Here is a 16,916-nt window from a genome sequence, read left to right as displayed (position 1 = left end):
TATAGTGTATATAGAATCACTGAATCATGGAGTTGGAAGGGGCCACAAGAGTCATCCAATTCCATCCTCTATCATGCAGAACCACAAAGAAGGACACTCTACCATACTACGAAGTAGTGCCTTTTATGCAATACATACATGGATGCCTTTGAAAACACTCAGGTACCTCAGCTAATACAGACTGCAAGATTGTTATTTAATGTAGACAGGTGAAATAAAATTACACTGACACCAAAGAAGCAGTCTTAGCTGTTTATTGGATTCTGAGCCCAGTTCAAGATGCGAGTGCTTGGATCTTCAAAACCTGAAGAAGCTTTTCAATCTGTAACAGCCTGTTCAGGTCTTCAGCATTGGGGACTTCTCAAAATGCCCTTAATGTTCTCACATGCATCTTGATAAGCTTATAAGTCAACTTTGCCTTTATGTTAGGTAGCCGATGGAGAATACAAATGTGCAACAAGGCTTGTAGAACCTATTAAAATTATGTAGGACATCATCTAAGGAGGAAATCATATTTACATGTCTTCCCCACCCCATTCCTCTGCTAACCAGGCTACAAAAACTACTAAAATCCTACCAGGGCATGTGTCTAGCTGCCACACTGTGCCATGGTATAGAGTCACACCTCTCTGTCCTCCATCACTGCTGCTCCATCCTCTTGCATGCAAGTGACAGCACCAGGCAAAGGCCTCTCCATGAAAGCAGCAGAAGAAGGCCAGGCTCCTCATCTTGTAGCCACACCACTTACATTTGCTAGGAGACAACCCATAATTTAGGAACCAAAAGCAAAAAATTAGGGATGTGCAAAATGGCAGAAATCCATAGTGTTTTTAGTTCCATTTTCAGATGTCCCCTGTTCCATTTTTTGGGAAATATCAGGAGATTCAGGAGGGGGGCCATTTGGATCCTTAATTCAGGACCTGGAGTTCCATTTTCTTTCCGGTAAGATTCGGTCCATTGGTGCCAATGGGGAAACTTTAGAGGCTAATTCCTCCATCATTTTTAGGCCTGGAACACGTGTAGGACACAGTTACGACTGCAAGCCTGTCAAGTTTCAGAATGTTTCGCCAGCATGCGCCACAAGAGGAGAGAAGAATGGACACAGACAACTGGGCCTCTGATTGGCTGAGAAAGAAATATGATCTAAAATGGCCTACAGAATTTTGCACACCCCTACTAGATATACAGCTGTAAGTGAGCATTTTTCATAAGATACTTAAAGGAACAAAAAAATTATAAAGTATGCATAGCCACTCAATTTTGCTCTTTATTTTTTGTTTTCTTTTCCCCAGAAAAATTGTCTATTTTAAAGGAAAAGAAAATGTAAGGCTGATGTTTTAAAGTAGTATTCTTTGTACAAAAATTTGTGTTGAATCATTTTTCTCAGATGTCCAGGGATTTCTACTACAGAGCAAACCATGTTATATTTACAATTATGTTGACTACAAAATGGTCCTATAATGACATCTGTTTTCTGCTAAAAACCTGTATTCAAGGTTTATTTATCTGGACACAAAATGACCACCAATTGCTTTTTAGTGATGAATCCAGATTGGAGCTGCAATCATTACAAATAACCTACACACAGAGAACTAATGCGGTGATACCATGATTGGCATATTATCCTCTTATGATAATTTTAAAGAAAAAAGTGTTGAATCAGATGAAGTACTTATCTTTTTTTCAAAATGGAAAAAAGAAAAGAAAAAGCAAATACTGACTTTATCACTAAGGCTACACTGCTATATAAAATCCAGCTTATCTGCCTTGAACTGGATTATATTGCAATGTACACTCATATAATCCAGTTCAAAGCAGATGATGTGGATTATGTGATTTGATAATCTGGATTATATGGCAGTGTAGATCCAACCGGTGGTGAAGTGCGTTAAAGTGCTGAGCTGCTGAATTTGCAGACCGAAAGGTCCCAGGTTCAAACCCCGGGAGTGGCGTGAGCGGCTGCTGTTAGCTCCAGCTCCTGCCAACCTAGCAGTTCGAAAACATGCCAATGTGAGTAGATCAATAGGTACCTCTCCAGCAGGAAGGTAATGGCGCTCCATGCAGTCATGCTGGCCACATGACCTTGGAGGTGTCTATGGACAACGCCGGCTCTTCGGCTTAGAAATGGAGATGAGCACCAACCCCTAGAGTCAGACATGACTGGACTTAACTTCAGGGGAAACCTTTACCTTTAGATCCAACCTATATCATAAAAAAGACATATTTGTAATATGGAGAATAAAAATGTATAATTAAAAAGCAAAGCATCACTATAAATATGTCAAATGTAAATTTCTGGTATCGTTATTCCTCTCTAATGGACATCTAAAAGGGGAAGTAAAGCTAATATAATTTCCTAAAACCAAATGATTCTATACCAAAATTTTGTTATAATATTTTTGTTATACATTGGTATCACTGTTTTATTTCTTAAAGGATTTGGTTTTTTTTAAAGAAAAGTTTAACATATCTGGTGCAACCTTTTATTATCACATATTTCCTTTAAAGGGACATATAGCTTTGAAATCAGGCCATGAAACAGAAAATTGTCCATTTAAGCTAAGTCAATATATTCTGATTAGTTAAGCAATGATGTCCTAAAGCACACATATGGGAGGTTATCTTTCCTATTATATTATTATGGAGATTTCCCACACAATGAATATTATATGAAGGAAGTACAGGATCAAATGAGTTACTTATACTCTAGTTGCATACCCTGTCCATGGCCCAATAGTTGTCTATGGAGGAAATGTTTCATTGCCATTTGTGTGACTGGGCATTGTGTGAAAGAACTTTTAAAAATGATTAATTTAAATAATAGAGGTCCTCTATGTGAGAAAAACTTTGGCCCATTGAGAGTTTCTGGGAGTTGAAGGCCAAAAGCATCTGGGGACTCCAAGTTGAGAACCACTGCCCTAAAAATGGAGCTTTCCCCCCTAAGGACCTCAGGGGGTAATTGTTCCTGGCTATCAGCCACAGGGTCGTTTTCCTGACACCACCCTTCTAAAGCCATGTGAACCCTAAAATTAATGTGGTTTCCCCCAAACCCTTCAGCTTTAGAGTCAAAGGCTGTCTTTAACAACCAGGTCCTTATACATTGCAGGATCAGCCTGCTTGCTCTCAAGTAAACACAGAAGGACAGGTTGCTTACCTGTAACCATGTTTCTTCGAGTGTACTCTGTGAATTCACACTAATGGAGAGGCTGCGCCTGCGCAGGTCCCAACGGAAAACTCTTCCCAAGCTGAAGTTTAAATTTTGGCGGTAGCCACGCCCCTCCGTCCCCGGAGGGCATATAAGGCAGCCCTCGGCATCTCCTCCCCAGTTCCTACGCCGCTAAGGCAACGAGAAAGGAAGAGGGTTTGCCAGAGGGGAAGGAAGGGCGGGCTTGTGTGAATTCACAGAGTACACTCGAAGAAACATGGTTACAGGTAAGCAACCTGTCCTTTTTCTTCGTGTACTCTGTGAATGCACACTAATGGAGACTAGCAAGCTTAGGTCTCGGAGGCGGGCTAAGCAAACCCTGACAACGAGAAAATGTCCAAACATATGTTTATTAAACATCAAAACATGGTCCGAGGACCCATTAAAGTATTGCATTAACACACGCCAAACACCGAGAGCAACCCGGTAAGGCATGATATAACCATATTAAGAGCACATGTGTAAGTAGGAACATCATTCCCCCAAAAGGGGGAAGGCAGTTGCAAATAAGGCACAAATTGTCAAAGAGAACAGTGCAAACATGTACCGAACAGGAAAAATCGACAAAAAGGTCGCATGAGGAAAACATCCACAGAGAAGTCATAAATGCATAAGGTCTAGGACAAGCATGAAGATAAAACTGCCCTAGCAAAGGCTGAATCCTTCAAAGTTTTTTGGTCTACCCTATAGTGAGACACGAATGTAAGGGGGTTGGACCAGATCGCTGCCCTGCAAATGGAGTCCAGGGGGATGCCCCTTAGGAAGGCAGTCGACGTGGAGAGACCTCTCGTCGAGCGCGGGCGGACCGACGGAGGGGGAGGTCGTTTGGCTAGTTCATAGGCCAGTTCAATGGCCTGAGCGATCCAATGGGACAGTCTTTGTGAAGAAATAGGATTGCCCAGTTTATCTGGAGCATGGGCCACAAAATGTTTTGGGGACTTTCGAATGTCCTTAGTACGGTCCCGGTAGAAAAGAAGTGCTCTACGCACATCGAGGAGGTGCAGTCTCCGCTCAAGGGGAGACGAGGGGTCTGGGAAGAAGGCGGGAAGGACAATGTCCTGGTTAAGGTGAAAGGCCGAGACCACCTTGGGAAGGAAGGTGATGTCCGGACGGAGAACGGCGCGGTCATGATGAAAGCGGAGGTAAGGTTCATCAACCCGAAGGGCCGCCAGCTCCGAGGGTCTGCGCGCCGAGGTTATGGCCACCAGGAAGGCAACTTTCCAAGAAAGGAGACGTAGGTCGGTCGAAGCCAATGGTTCAAAAGGGGAGGCAGTGAGCTGGGAAAGCACGAGCTCGAGGTTCCACCCCGGAGTAGGAGGTTGAGACGGTGGGCAGATGTTATTGTATCCTTTCAAGAAGGTTTTGACAAGGTGATCGGAGAACAACGACGGTCTACCATGTTGCTGAAAACACCAGGATAGAGCGGCCAAGTAAGATTTCATAGAAGCAAGAGAAAGTTTTTGGTCTGCCAAAGACATAAGGAAGTCCAGGACAATCGGTACCGAGGTTGGGAAGGCAGTAATTCCCCGGGAGCGAAGAAAAGAACGAAAGCGAGAAACTTTATAAGTGTAGGCCCTGGTTGTAGCCGGCTTGTGAGCTGCGCGGAGGACCTCCTGTAGGTTGTGCGGGAGGGAGGTCAGGCGAGAATCCTCCAAGCAGTGAGATGCAGAGAGGGGAGATCCGGGTGCAGGATCTGGCCGTTCTCCCTGGACAAGAGGTGAGGTAGAAGGGGCAGAGTGAAGAAGGTCGCTCTGGAGAGATGAAGAAGAGCCGGGAACCAAGGTTGACGGGGCCAGGCTGGAGCTATCAGGATTGCCGACGTCGGTACCGACCGGAGTTTCTGTAGGACCCTTGGTATGAGAGGAAAAGGCGGAAAGAGGTAGATCGGTTCCGCAGACCAGTCCAGAAGGAAGGCGTCTCCCAGGCAGCCTGGAGAGGAGGACGGGGGAAGTCTTGCCCCGTACCGAGGCAGCTGAGCATTCTGGGGAGAAGCGAAAAGGTCTAGAGTGGGGAAGCCCCATTTGTGAAAAAGAGAAAGAAGAGTCACGGGGTCGAGCATCCACTCGTGGGAGGAAGTCGTCATCCTGCTGAGGGCGTCTGCCAAGTTGTTCTGGATCCCGGGAAGGTGAATCGCCGAGATTTGGATGTTGCGGGCTATGCACCAATACCACAGCTGGGAGGAGAGGAGCATCAGCTTCCTTGAACCCGTGCCGCCCTGTTTGTTGATGTAGAAGACTGCTACCGTGTTGTCTGATTGGACGAGGACAGACCTCTGGGAGATCAGGCGGGAGAAGGCTTTCAGAGCCTTGAAGATAGCAAGGAGTTCCAGAAAGTTTATGTGATTGGCCTTCTCGGAGGGAGACCAGAGGCCTCGAACAGTGAGACCCTTCATGTGGGCTCCCCAGCCGAAATTGGATGAGTCCGTGGTTATGGTGGTGGAGGGGGGAATCGGGTGGAACGGAAGACCCCTACAGACGTAGGAGAGGGATTTCCACCAGAGCAGCGACCGACAAACATGGGGCGGGACCGAGAGAAACCTCGAGTTGGGGTGGCGAAAAGGCTTGAAAACGTCTATGAACCACCTCTGCAGGGTCCGGAGATGGAGCCTGGCAAACGGGGTCGTGAGGACTGTGGAGGCCATGTGGCCGAGCAGTACTTGGATGGATCGAGCCCGAACCCTCCGGTGGGTCTCGCAGAAGATGATTTGTTGGCGAAGGGCTAGAAACCTGTCGAGCGGGAGGGAGACAGTCCGAGCGATTGAGTCGAACAGGGCACCGATGAAGCGAATTTTGTTCGACGGGGTGAGGTGAGATTTGTCGTGGTTTAGCTGGAGACCGAGAGATTCTAGAAGAGAGAGGGTGTAGTCGACGTGACGTCGGAGGAGGGCAGGGTCGGATCCGACCAGAAGCCAGTCGTCCAGATAAGGAAAGACTGTGATCCCCTGGAGTCGGAGGTGGGCAGCCACAACGGCGACGACCTTGGTAAAGACCCTTGGGGCCGTAACGAGGCCAAAGGGTAAAACGGTGAACTGGTAGGTTTGGTCGAGAACTTTGAAGCAGAGGAAACGCCTGTGGGCTTCTCGAATCGCTACGTGGAAATAAGCGTCTCGTAGGTCTATAGACACGAAGTAGTCTCCGCGTTGAAGCATCGGTAGGATGGAGGCGATGGACACCATCCTGAACTTGGTCGGGCGTATGAAGGTATTGAGCATACGTAAGTCCAGAATGGGGCGGAGGCCCCCGCCTCTCTTCGGGACCGTGAAGTATCTGGAGAAGAAGCTTTGAGGGTCCCGTACCGATGGAGAGGGCCGAATAGCCCCTTTCGCGAGAAGGGCGTCGACCTCTGCAAGAATTTCTCGGGAAGGGTTGGAGAGGAGGACCTGTCCCGTGGGCGGGAGCCCCTCGAACTCTAAGGCATAGCCTTCTTGGACAATTTTGAGAACCCAGGCATCTGAAGTAATAGATTTCCAACGGTGAAAGAAGGGAGCCAGGCGGTCCAGAAAGAGACCATGAGGTTGATTTGGTGGGAGAGAGAGGTGCAGAGGAGTGAGAACCGCATCGGTACCGAAGAAAGAGTCTCTGGAGGGAGAGATGGCGTCAGGAGCGCCGGTGAGGTTGACCAGCGGTGGGGGTGGTACGGCCACGTTGTCTCTGCGGCTGAGTCGCCCGACGAGGCTGTTGGCGGTTCTGGTTGTTGGATACCGAGGGACGCCTGAAGGATTGCTGGCGGTAAGAGGGAGGCGGGAAGCGCCGAAAACGTTGAGGAAACCACTTGGTGCGGTGTGTTTGAGGTTGGTCACCACATTTAGTGGCCAGAACTTTAAAGTCATGATTGGTTTTGAGCTTGTCGTCCGTACCGGAATTAAAGAGGCCCATGGCGTCGAAGGGGAGGTCTTCGATGACTTGCCTGGAGGAGGAAGACAAGCCGGACGACCTCAGCCAGGCGTGGCGACGAATGGCAATGGCGTGGGCGATCATTTTGCCGGCCGTGTCGCCCGTATGCTTAGCCATCTGGATTTGATGATGTGCTAGCGAGTCGGCCTCTTGTTGGAGGGTGGACATGACGGACCGGTCTTCATCCGACAATTTAGAGAAGAAGGGCTGAGCTTTCTCCCAAAGGATCTGCTGGTATGCCCCCATACAGGCCCCATAGTTCGCCATTCTACAGAGTAGAAGGGCTCCGGAATAGAGCTTCCGACCGACCGCGTCAAACCTCTTGCCCTCTCTGTCTGCAGGGGTAGTGGATTCACGGCCGGAAGACTGAGAAGCTTTAACGACCATGGAGTTCGGGTCGGGATGGTGTTTAAGCCATTCTAAAGTGTCGTCATCTGTACGATACCAAGACTCGATTCTCTTCGAGGTAGGAGGGATCGAGGAAGGAGTCTTCCACGAAGATTGGATGACATCTAGGAGATAAGGCAAAAATGGCAACAGCGTGGCTGGAGGGGCCTGGGCTTGGACCCGTTTGAAGACCGGGTCAGTCACTGCTTTGGAAGTCTGTTTGATTTCCAGACCCAGGGCATCGGCCATTCTAATCATCTGTTCGGAGAAGGCCCGAATGTTGTCGGTAGGCGAAGGAGGGTCCACCTCATAGGCGTCATGAGGAGGAGAGAGATCAAGGCCTAAGGATACCACCGAGGCCGAGAGAGCGGAGTCAGGACGATCTATATCGATCTCATCGTCCCCAGCCCCTTGAGGGGACTGGGGGGGAGATGACAACACAGTCTCTGGTGGCGGCAAAACCTCAAGAGCAGGAGCCATCTGTGGCCGAGTTTCTTTGGAGGCCGAGGCCTGGGCCGCTCGAGCCAGGCGAGTGGTCTGTCTACCCCGTTCCGGTGTCGAGGTCGGGGGAAAAAGCTGTTGACGAGACGAACGATGAGAGACAGCAGGTCGAGGAGATGGCACCCTGACCACTGTCTGAGTGGAGTGGTGGGGTGAGTCCTGCAACTCGCCATCAGAAAGATGTTGAGGAGAAGGCTGGCGAGGTCGCTGAGCGGGAGCGATCGGAGAGGATCTTCTAGAGGAAGTCGCAGAAGAAAGGACGTCCATCTTGGAGGAAGCAGAAGAGGAAGAGCGTTGGGTTGCCCTCTTCTTAGCGAGCGGTTGCTTCGATGGAACCCTCAAGGATTTACCCGGAGTGGGAGGGACCATTGCTGAGTCGGATTGGGTCCGACGAGCTTCCTCGTGAGCCCTTTTCAGGGCGATCTTCATCGCCGAGGTCGACGGAGGAGCTCCGAGATGGGATCGAGCCGAGGATACGGAAGCCACCGAGCTCGATGTCGAGGAAGGGCCGACCCGGCCAGAACGTGTCGACACCGTAGCCGTGGTGAGTGTGCACGGTGGTTTAGCGGCCTTAGACGATCTGGAGGCTCTGGACGCCTTAGACGAGACCGAGCGAGGTTTAGGTGTTGGAGCCGACATCGATCCCGGATTAAGCGGCGGCTTCGTGCCCGAAGTCGACGGAGCGGGTTCAGGGGCAAGCGATTTTTCGTAGAGCGCCGCTCTAAGCCTCGCGGCTCTATTTTTCCTAGCCTGGGCCGTTAGGGCCAGGCAGAAACGGCAGGTACCGACGACATGTGCCTCCCCGAGGCAGTAGAGGCACTTGGCGTGGCCGTCGGAATCAGGAATCTTAGCGGCACACTGAGTGCAACGCTTGAAGCGAGTCGTAGACATGAGAATCCGAAGTGAACCTTGCGGCGGAAAAAAAGGAACTGGGGAGGAGACGCCGAGGGCTGCCTTATATGCCCTCCGGGGACGGAGGGGCGTGGCTACCGCCAAAATTTAAACTTCAGCTTGGGAAGAGTTTTCCGTTGGGACCTGCGCAGGCGCAGCCTCTCCATTAGTGTGCATTCACAGAGTACACGAAGAAAAAACATAAAATATGCTCAAAAGAAATGGAACAAGGGGCTAGGTAGCCATTAACTAATCTGAAGTGCACAAACTCTTTACCAGCTCTCTTATACCTAGTCCTAGTGTTAATTAGAGACATACCAAGAAAGTACTAGGAACATACTAGCAAAGATGCTGCCACCCACAAGTCCAAATGGGCTGATATCAGCCCCGTATTTTAGGTTTTGTTTTAAAAACAGAAGAAATCCATTTGAACCACGTTATATTAATACAGAATCACCTTTTAAAAGGGCATCCATAAACATATTGCATAAAATATATTTTTACATATTGTATAAAAGAGCAAAAATATTTATTAATTAAGTGTTAATTACAATGATTTAAAAATTTAGCTGGATTTAAGACAGGAAACATTTTCAATAATTGTAATGTTAACCAATTTTCCTGGTTTAAAATTTTCAAGAATCCACAGTAGTGCTAGGTTGCCAAATGTGGACAAAATCATGCTCTATTCTTTGTATGGGTTCTTAGTATAGTTTGAGCTCAATTCTATTTGGCTTGAATATATCATCTCAATATGTCTTGTAATCCCAGAACCTGGTTCCTTGTCATACCAGAGCAAAGCCAATGACCTTATCGCACACACACACCCGATACCATTTTGTCAGCAAGCAACTCTCCCTGTGATGCTTCCTCATCACACAGAGGAAGTGTCACCCAATCGGAACAGAAGTGTGCTGAAACCAGCACAACACAAGAGCCTTACCATGTTGATGGGTTCTAGGATGCTTCCACACCAGTTGGGGACGGTGCCTCCACTGGAAGTTGAGGGACAATTTGAGATGTGCTGTTTGCACATCTGTTCCTCAACTGGCTTGCAAGCATCCTGGAATGCTTAAACTGGTAAGTGTGATGGGATCCTACGAGATATGAGCTAAGCTGGGATATGTCTTAATAGAAAGAAACTGCTTGCAAAAGTAAATTAGGATGCTGCCAGAGTAAGAGAATGTAAACTTGTTGAATGGTCCTGTTAGATTGCGAATCATCTGGTTATGACATCCTTGTTACAGTCCAAGGCATTTCAGTCAGGGCATGACATGACATTCCAGTAGGAAGCTGGTTTGAAAGAATAACAATTTGAGAACTAGCAGGCATGAGCACTAATATTCTCCATTGTCTACAAGTGTTCTTTACCCTTCACATCCCCTTTTTCTTCACAAGCACAGGTTTAAGAACTTTTCAAGATAACAGCAATTTCTACTCATAGTGAGAAGCACCAAGGAGGCTTTTAGTAGACGTTCTTCAGATTCCAGTGCCATGACAACCAACCTTCCAGGACTCTAATCAAGAACCATGTTATGACCTTTAGAAGAAGTTCCAAAGGGCTCATAGCTGACAATTAGAAAAAAACATTCCCATCTGATTTTGCCACTTCTTAACACACTTTGATAAGTACATTTCTAAAATGATGCTCCAGAGTGCATTTATGTCACTTGTTGGACAGTTATTACTGAATGTCTGGTACTGTGGTGTTCTCAGTTCTACAGACCATGATGAATGCCTGACTGCTTTAGGGGAAAGGACCCACAGATAATAAAAAGACAGTAACAACAGCAAAGGCGAAGGAAGATAAAGTTTGTTTACGGGAGGGGGTACAACTGTGTTATCAGGGGAAAGAGAACACAATAGGGTGATGATTGTTTCCAAATTGTCAGCTAGCTTGCATGACCTTGGTGTGAAACATCAAGATAGATATGAAAGCAACAGCTATGCAGGATTGACTCTGAATGAGCAGTCTGACTTGTTGTGTCTTACAGAGATCTAGATTAATGGTGGTGGAGTTAATCTCTCTTAACTTTGCATTTAGAGACTCTGTACAGCAGGAGGCAAAGGCCTGGAGGCAGATGGGAAAATGATGTTTTAATATTCCAATGTGAGTCAATCCTTCTCATTAGTGCCCATCTGTAGTCTTCTGTGTTTCAGTGTGTTGATATTGGTAACCAGGAAAGAATGAAGATTTACCTAGTGTTTAACAGTTGCCCATCTAGTGTGGATGGTTTTATATATGGCATTGTTATTCATTTGTCCTGGGACAACTTTAGCATGCAGGTGGGAGGCACTTCTATACTCACCATATAATGCCAACTTGAGACCATGGCGGCCTCATGCACCTCCAATGCATGCTTCAATGTGCATCAAGGGTGATACAGCACTTTAAAAAGTCCCAGAAAAGTCCCAGTTTTGTCAAAAAATTAACTGCAGCAGATGCCAGTGTATCCCAGAGCCCAGGCAAAATCAGCTTCACAAAATGCAGAGCACATTATAGACACTCCCCTGCTAATGCACAGTATTTAGAATGGTTCTGCATTGAATGTAATCATCTTCCTAGCCTCAGGCATGGCATTCTGATTAACACACAATGAAACCAGTTTACTTTGAACTAGTTCTGAACTGGACTATTGTGTCAGTGCAGAATCCAGTTCCAAACTGTATTATAGTGTCCCATGGTTTATAGAAGCACCCAATCTACATTGATCATTTAATGCAGTTTCAAAATGGTATTGAAGAAAGTGGTTTTACTGTGCAGATGATTACATAGAAAATTTTGGAGTCAGTTTGAGCTCTGGATGGTGATTACACAAACCTCACACCACTGATGTGCATCAAGGGCTTTTTTGGTATGCTTTTGTGGAAGGTTGTTTGCTAGCCGCTGCAGTTTGGAGCTAGCTTTGAACTACATTAAATGGTCAGCTGGGTTAGCTGGGACATTGCAAACTTTCCTTTGGGCCAAGCAGGTGCTTCTGTTGAAGATGTGGTTGAGCTATGAAGTAAGCATTGGGCATGAACCAAAGGAATATGGCTAACTCCACGACTCTAAGAAGTTGGCAATTATAAAATAAATGAGATTGCAATTCCAGTGACATTGCTGAAAATCTTAGAGCATATCTAACATGGGTTAAAGGTGTATGGCAGCATGGGCTACAAAATAAAGTAACTTACTTTTTTTTAAAAAAAAAAATCTGCCCAGAACCAATTTGCACATGAAAGGTGGCATATCCCACAACCCGAAAACATTACGTGAACTGTTATGGGCTAACAAAGATACAACTGGTTTATTGGTTAAAGCTGAAATAAAGTTGGCAGACACACATGGGTCCTGGATCACTGCATCGGACAACCCAAATGCTGTACCAACATCCTTCTGGAGAGGCCTCAGGATTTGTCTGAAGCAGATGCCCAAATAGAAGGGGCAGAAATTATAGTGGGACATAGTACAGGCTCCCATTCAACACTCCTCTGGGGTCCCTGCACTATAAGCTCCCAGCCACATGGTGGCCAATCCCTCAGTCAAGGGAGACCCAGGGCTGACCCAAGGTAATTTTCAAGTGTAGGTGAACCGAATTTTGGCACCCCCCCCCCAACCAATCGGGCATCGAATTGTTGCCAGTTGTGAGGCCACCTTGAGTCCTCTTCGGGGTGAAAAGGGTGGGACACAAGTATGGGCAATAAATTTGTGAAGAAAATTATTTGTAATTTTGTGTATTGTGAAGAAGCTTTTGGAGCTTGGAAGCTCTGGAGCGTAGAAGAACAGACACTGGGGGACGTCAGTAAAATCACTGTGTAGAGCAGCAAATATAGCACATACAGACTAGGCAGACAGACAACTAACAACCAATGACTGATGACTGATAACTGGTGGCTGGTAGCTGGTAGCTGATGCAAGAGGAAGGAACTCACTCTTATATCTGGATCCTCCCTCCTTCCAGACACTCACAGGGTCATCAGAGTTCATTACTGATAAACTCTTTCAACATCCATACACTTCAGATGATGCAATCACTTTGCAATCCCAGGCACAGCACAAATTACATTTAAACATTCACCTTACACAAAACTTACATTGACATAAATAAATAAATAAATAAAATCAGGACAGTAAAAAAAGAACACTCAAAAACAGAGGAATTCCAGACATGAAACAATCAGGGTAACCTCCCAACAAAGGATCCCCCAAGGCAGGAAGCAGCCAGGCTTTGAAGCTGCAAGGCCATTCAAAGCTAATCAAGGTGGCCAACTGCAACATCCACACTTGCCTCAGATAGACAAAAGTTCTTTCGGAGGAGAAGGCGGGGGGGGGGGGGGTGCGCACATATGCATACACATGCGGGGGTGCCTCAACTGCGCCCCTGGGATTATGGCGCCACAGGCAAGTGCCTAAATGGCCTCGGGGTTGAACCGCCCCGGGGAGACCAAGCTAAAACAGGATCCAGGGCCCATGCCAACCTCCTCAAGTTGTGGAGGTTGAAAGCAAGGGAGATGTTGTATGGAGCTGTGTGGTTTGAGGCTCCCAGTCCATGGGTGGCCTTCAACTAATCTCCTTTCCAATGAATTCTACGACATCGATAATAGACTTGATCTGAGTGAAGAGTTTAATTTTTTTACCATTTGGGAATAGTTTGGAAACACTTCTGAATCTAGCAATAATCTCCTATCTGATACACTTTTTTCCTGAAATAAATAAGCAGATAGAAGAAGTATACAACCTTTCCCACATGCAGGCATTATGTTTTGAAAAATAAATGCCCTTTAAGTAACCGAGAGAGATTCATTTATGCAACTCAATGCAAGCTTAAGATGTCTACCAACTGTAACTTGGCATTCAAAGCAATAATGCAAAAGTTATGCTAATTATGTGAATAATATATGAGCCTAAAACTGGGTCACAAAACACATAGTAAGTTGTCTGCAATACTGAATATCTTTATTACGCTTGCATTTTGGCAATAAGCAGAGGTTATGTATTATAAAAATGCAGCAACAGTTATTATTTGGAGCTGTACTTGCTCTTCACGCATAGAAAAGCAGTGAATAAATTGCAGGATTAGATCTTATAACAATACAAATAACAATTGATTATACATTCTATTCCTAAGTTTATCATAAGACCCATGATCCAGTCAAGATCTATAATATTTTCCTGGTGCACAAGTGTTAATTCATGCAAATGTTGGTTGAGGCTAATTTGCCTCTGGACAAGATAGGTCACAACAGCTGTTTTGTATGTCCATCATTATCCCTACCTGCAATAGAATTTCATATTAATGTGTGTGTCTAAAAAAATAGAACAAACACAATATATTTAGGTCATACCAGCTACTACTGTGTTGAGCTCCTCAGATTGTCCATAATCTAGATTGGAGTTCAGCAAGAACAGTTCTCACTAACCAGCTTGACTCCAAACTCTCTGGGCAACCCTATTTTCTGGCTAAAAGAAAAACAGTGAATTACTCATCTTGGAAGCCCCAATGAGGAACCCCTTAGATGGGAAGATGGCAGTGTTTCATAGAAAAATATAGGGATGAAGCCTAGAAAAGTGAAAGAAAAGATGAGAACCTAAATAAGTGGTTCTCAACCTTCCTAATACCGCAACCCCTTAATACGGTTCCTCATGTTGTGGCGACCCCCCAACCATAAAATTATTTTTGTTGCTACTTCATAACTGTAATTTTGCAATTGTTATGAATCATAATGTAAATATCTGATATGCAGCATGTATTTTCATTAACTGGGCCAAATTTGGCATAAATGCTCAATACTCCCAAATTTGAATACTGGTGGGGTTGGGAGAGGGATAATTATTTTTTCATTTGGGAGTTGTAATTGCTGGGATTTATAGTTCACCTACAATCAAAGGGCATTCTGAACTCTACCAACGATGGAATTGAACCAAACCTGTCACAAAGAACTCCCATGACCAACAGAAAATACTAGGGGTTCCTAAAACCACCAGAAATATGTTTTTTCAGTGACCCCTCTGACACCCCCCTTGAAATCCCCCCAGGGCTCCCAACCTTCAGGTTGAGAAACGCTGACCTAGAAAGACAAAACTTCACAGAACGACACTTCTTCTTTCCAATAAAAATATGGATGGACACTCCTTGTTTGGTTCAGACAAAACAGTGCCAGATCTCAAGAAAGCACAGAAGAGGGGAAAGAGAGCACTAAGGAAGATTGGATATGGTTGTTTTATCTCTCTTAAATCATTATCTTACTCTCAATGAAATGAAAGCATCTGGGCATTTTTAGTTTTATTGTTCTTAACATTTTAATGGACTTGCTCATAATTTTAATTATTTGTTTAAACAGTTACAAAGGGATGTGGCTGAAAATTAATTCTCATGAAAACTGATCATTACGTATCTCACAATCCATATAAGACAGGGAATATATAAATATTACCTGTACAGCAAGCTATTGTTATGCTGCAGTTGTACAGATCAACAAATCTTTTTACTGAATCATCAGTCTTGGTATGTTATCTAACAGGACCAAAATAAAGACTGTAGTAATGTGTTGAACTGTTTTGGATATCTCCTGAAGAAATATTTTGAATTTCTCTATACTTTGCTGTAGAATGGACATTCATTATCCAATTTTGACAAGACTTGACACATTCATGATGAGATTATTGACATGTTCATGTGTGTTCTGGATTGTTAAGCAAACTGTTGTCTTTTTTGGGAACTTTCTGTTTTCAATGTAACTTTCTGTGAAACATCTTTAATGATTGAAGGTACCATTCAATCCTTAAAAAGAAGTTTAGTGAGGTCTGTATAATGGTGGATAAATATCTTAGCAATGTATGTTCAACAGTCTTTAGAAACAATTGCACTTTTTAGGTAATCTACATCAATTGAATTGGATTCTTACCATAGATTCACTTGATTTGAAATCTGCGTCTTCCATAAGTGGTCTCCCTTGCTTCCATATTGATTTGTTTGTCATACATTCACAGATTGTTCTTCAGCCTACAAACCTTCAGTTATGGGGCACCAATTGGAAATTATTAAATACAGTAGACTCTCACTTATCCAACACTTGCTTATTCAACGTTCTGGATTATCCAACGCATTTTTGTAGTCAATGTTTTCAATACATCATGATATTTTGGTGCTAAATTCATAAATACAGTAATTACAACATAGCATTACTGTGTATTGAACTACTTTTTCTGTCAAATTTGTTGCATAATATGATGTTTTGGTGCCTAATTTGTAAAATCATAACCTAATTTGATGTTTAATAGGCTTTTCCTTAATCTGTCCTTATTATCCAACATATTCGCTTATCCAACGTTCTGCCGGCCCGTTTACATTGGATAAGCGAGACTCTACTGTAGATGTTATCTAGATTGGTCTTCCAAACTAGTCTGTATTAAGCTTGTGCCCAAATCACTGTTAAGGAAAAGATTTGTAGTTTGCAGAGGGCCGTTTTCACTTAATTTCCAAAAACAGAAAGAGGAAGAGAGAGACAAAAAGACCAGCGAAATGGATTCAGAGAGCACATGTTTTTTAGAAAGAATTAAATCCGCAAAATACCTGAGGCAGGGAGATCTGTGGTGTCTTTTTCTCTTCCTAGCAAAAGAAGCCTCCTTCATTTTTTCTTAGAACATTACCTCCTCCCCCACAGAGGGCCCTAGGGAACGCACTTCCCCACTGGCAATAGAATAGGGTGACCATTGAAAAGTTCCTCTCAGAGCATGATGAGAGTTGAAGTTTTTCTCTGTGTGTGTGTTTCAACCAATAAAAAGCCTGGTCATGTCCATGCTCTAAATGGATAATGAAACTGTATCACCGCTCCCCTTTTGGGTAACTTACCAGTAAACAAAATGAGGGGTCAGATGAAAACGGACCCAAAAACAGCATGCCTTTTGGCCTGAATGTACATGCCTAGTCTGTATGTAATAATTAACCTATATGTTATTGATTGGTACTTTTTAGGCTTGCAGAATCTACTCTTTTTTATTGCACTAAAGGCTAGAATCCACTACTTGAATGAAAATAAAATAGATACCTAGTCTC

The sequence above is a fragment of the Anolis carolinensis genome, chromosome 5, assembly GCF_035594765.1.
Source record: "Anolis carolinensis isolate JA03-04 chromosome 5, rAnoCar3.1.pri, whole genome shotgun sequence".
Classification (NCBI taxonomy): Eukaryota; Metazoa; Chordata; class Lepidosauria; order Squamata; family Dactyloidae; genus Anolis; species Anolis carolinensis.
This window is presented reverse-complemented; position numbering follows the sequence as displayed.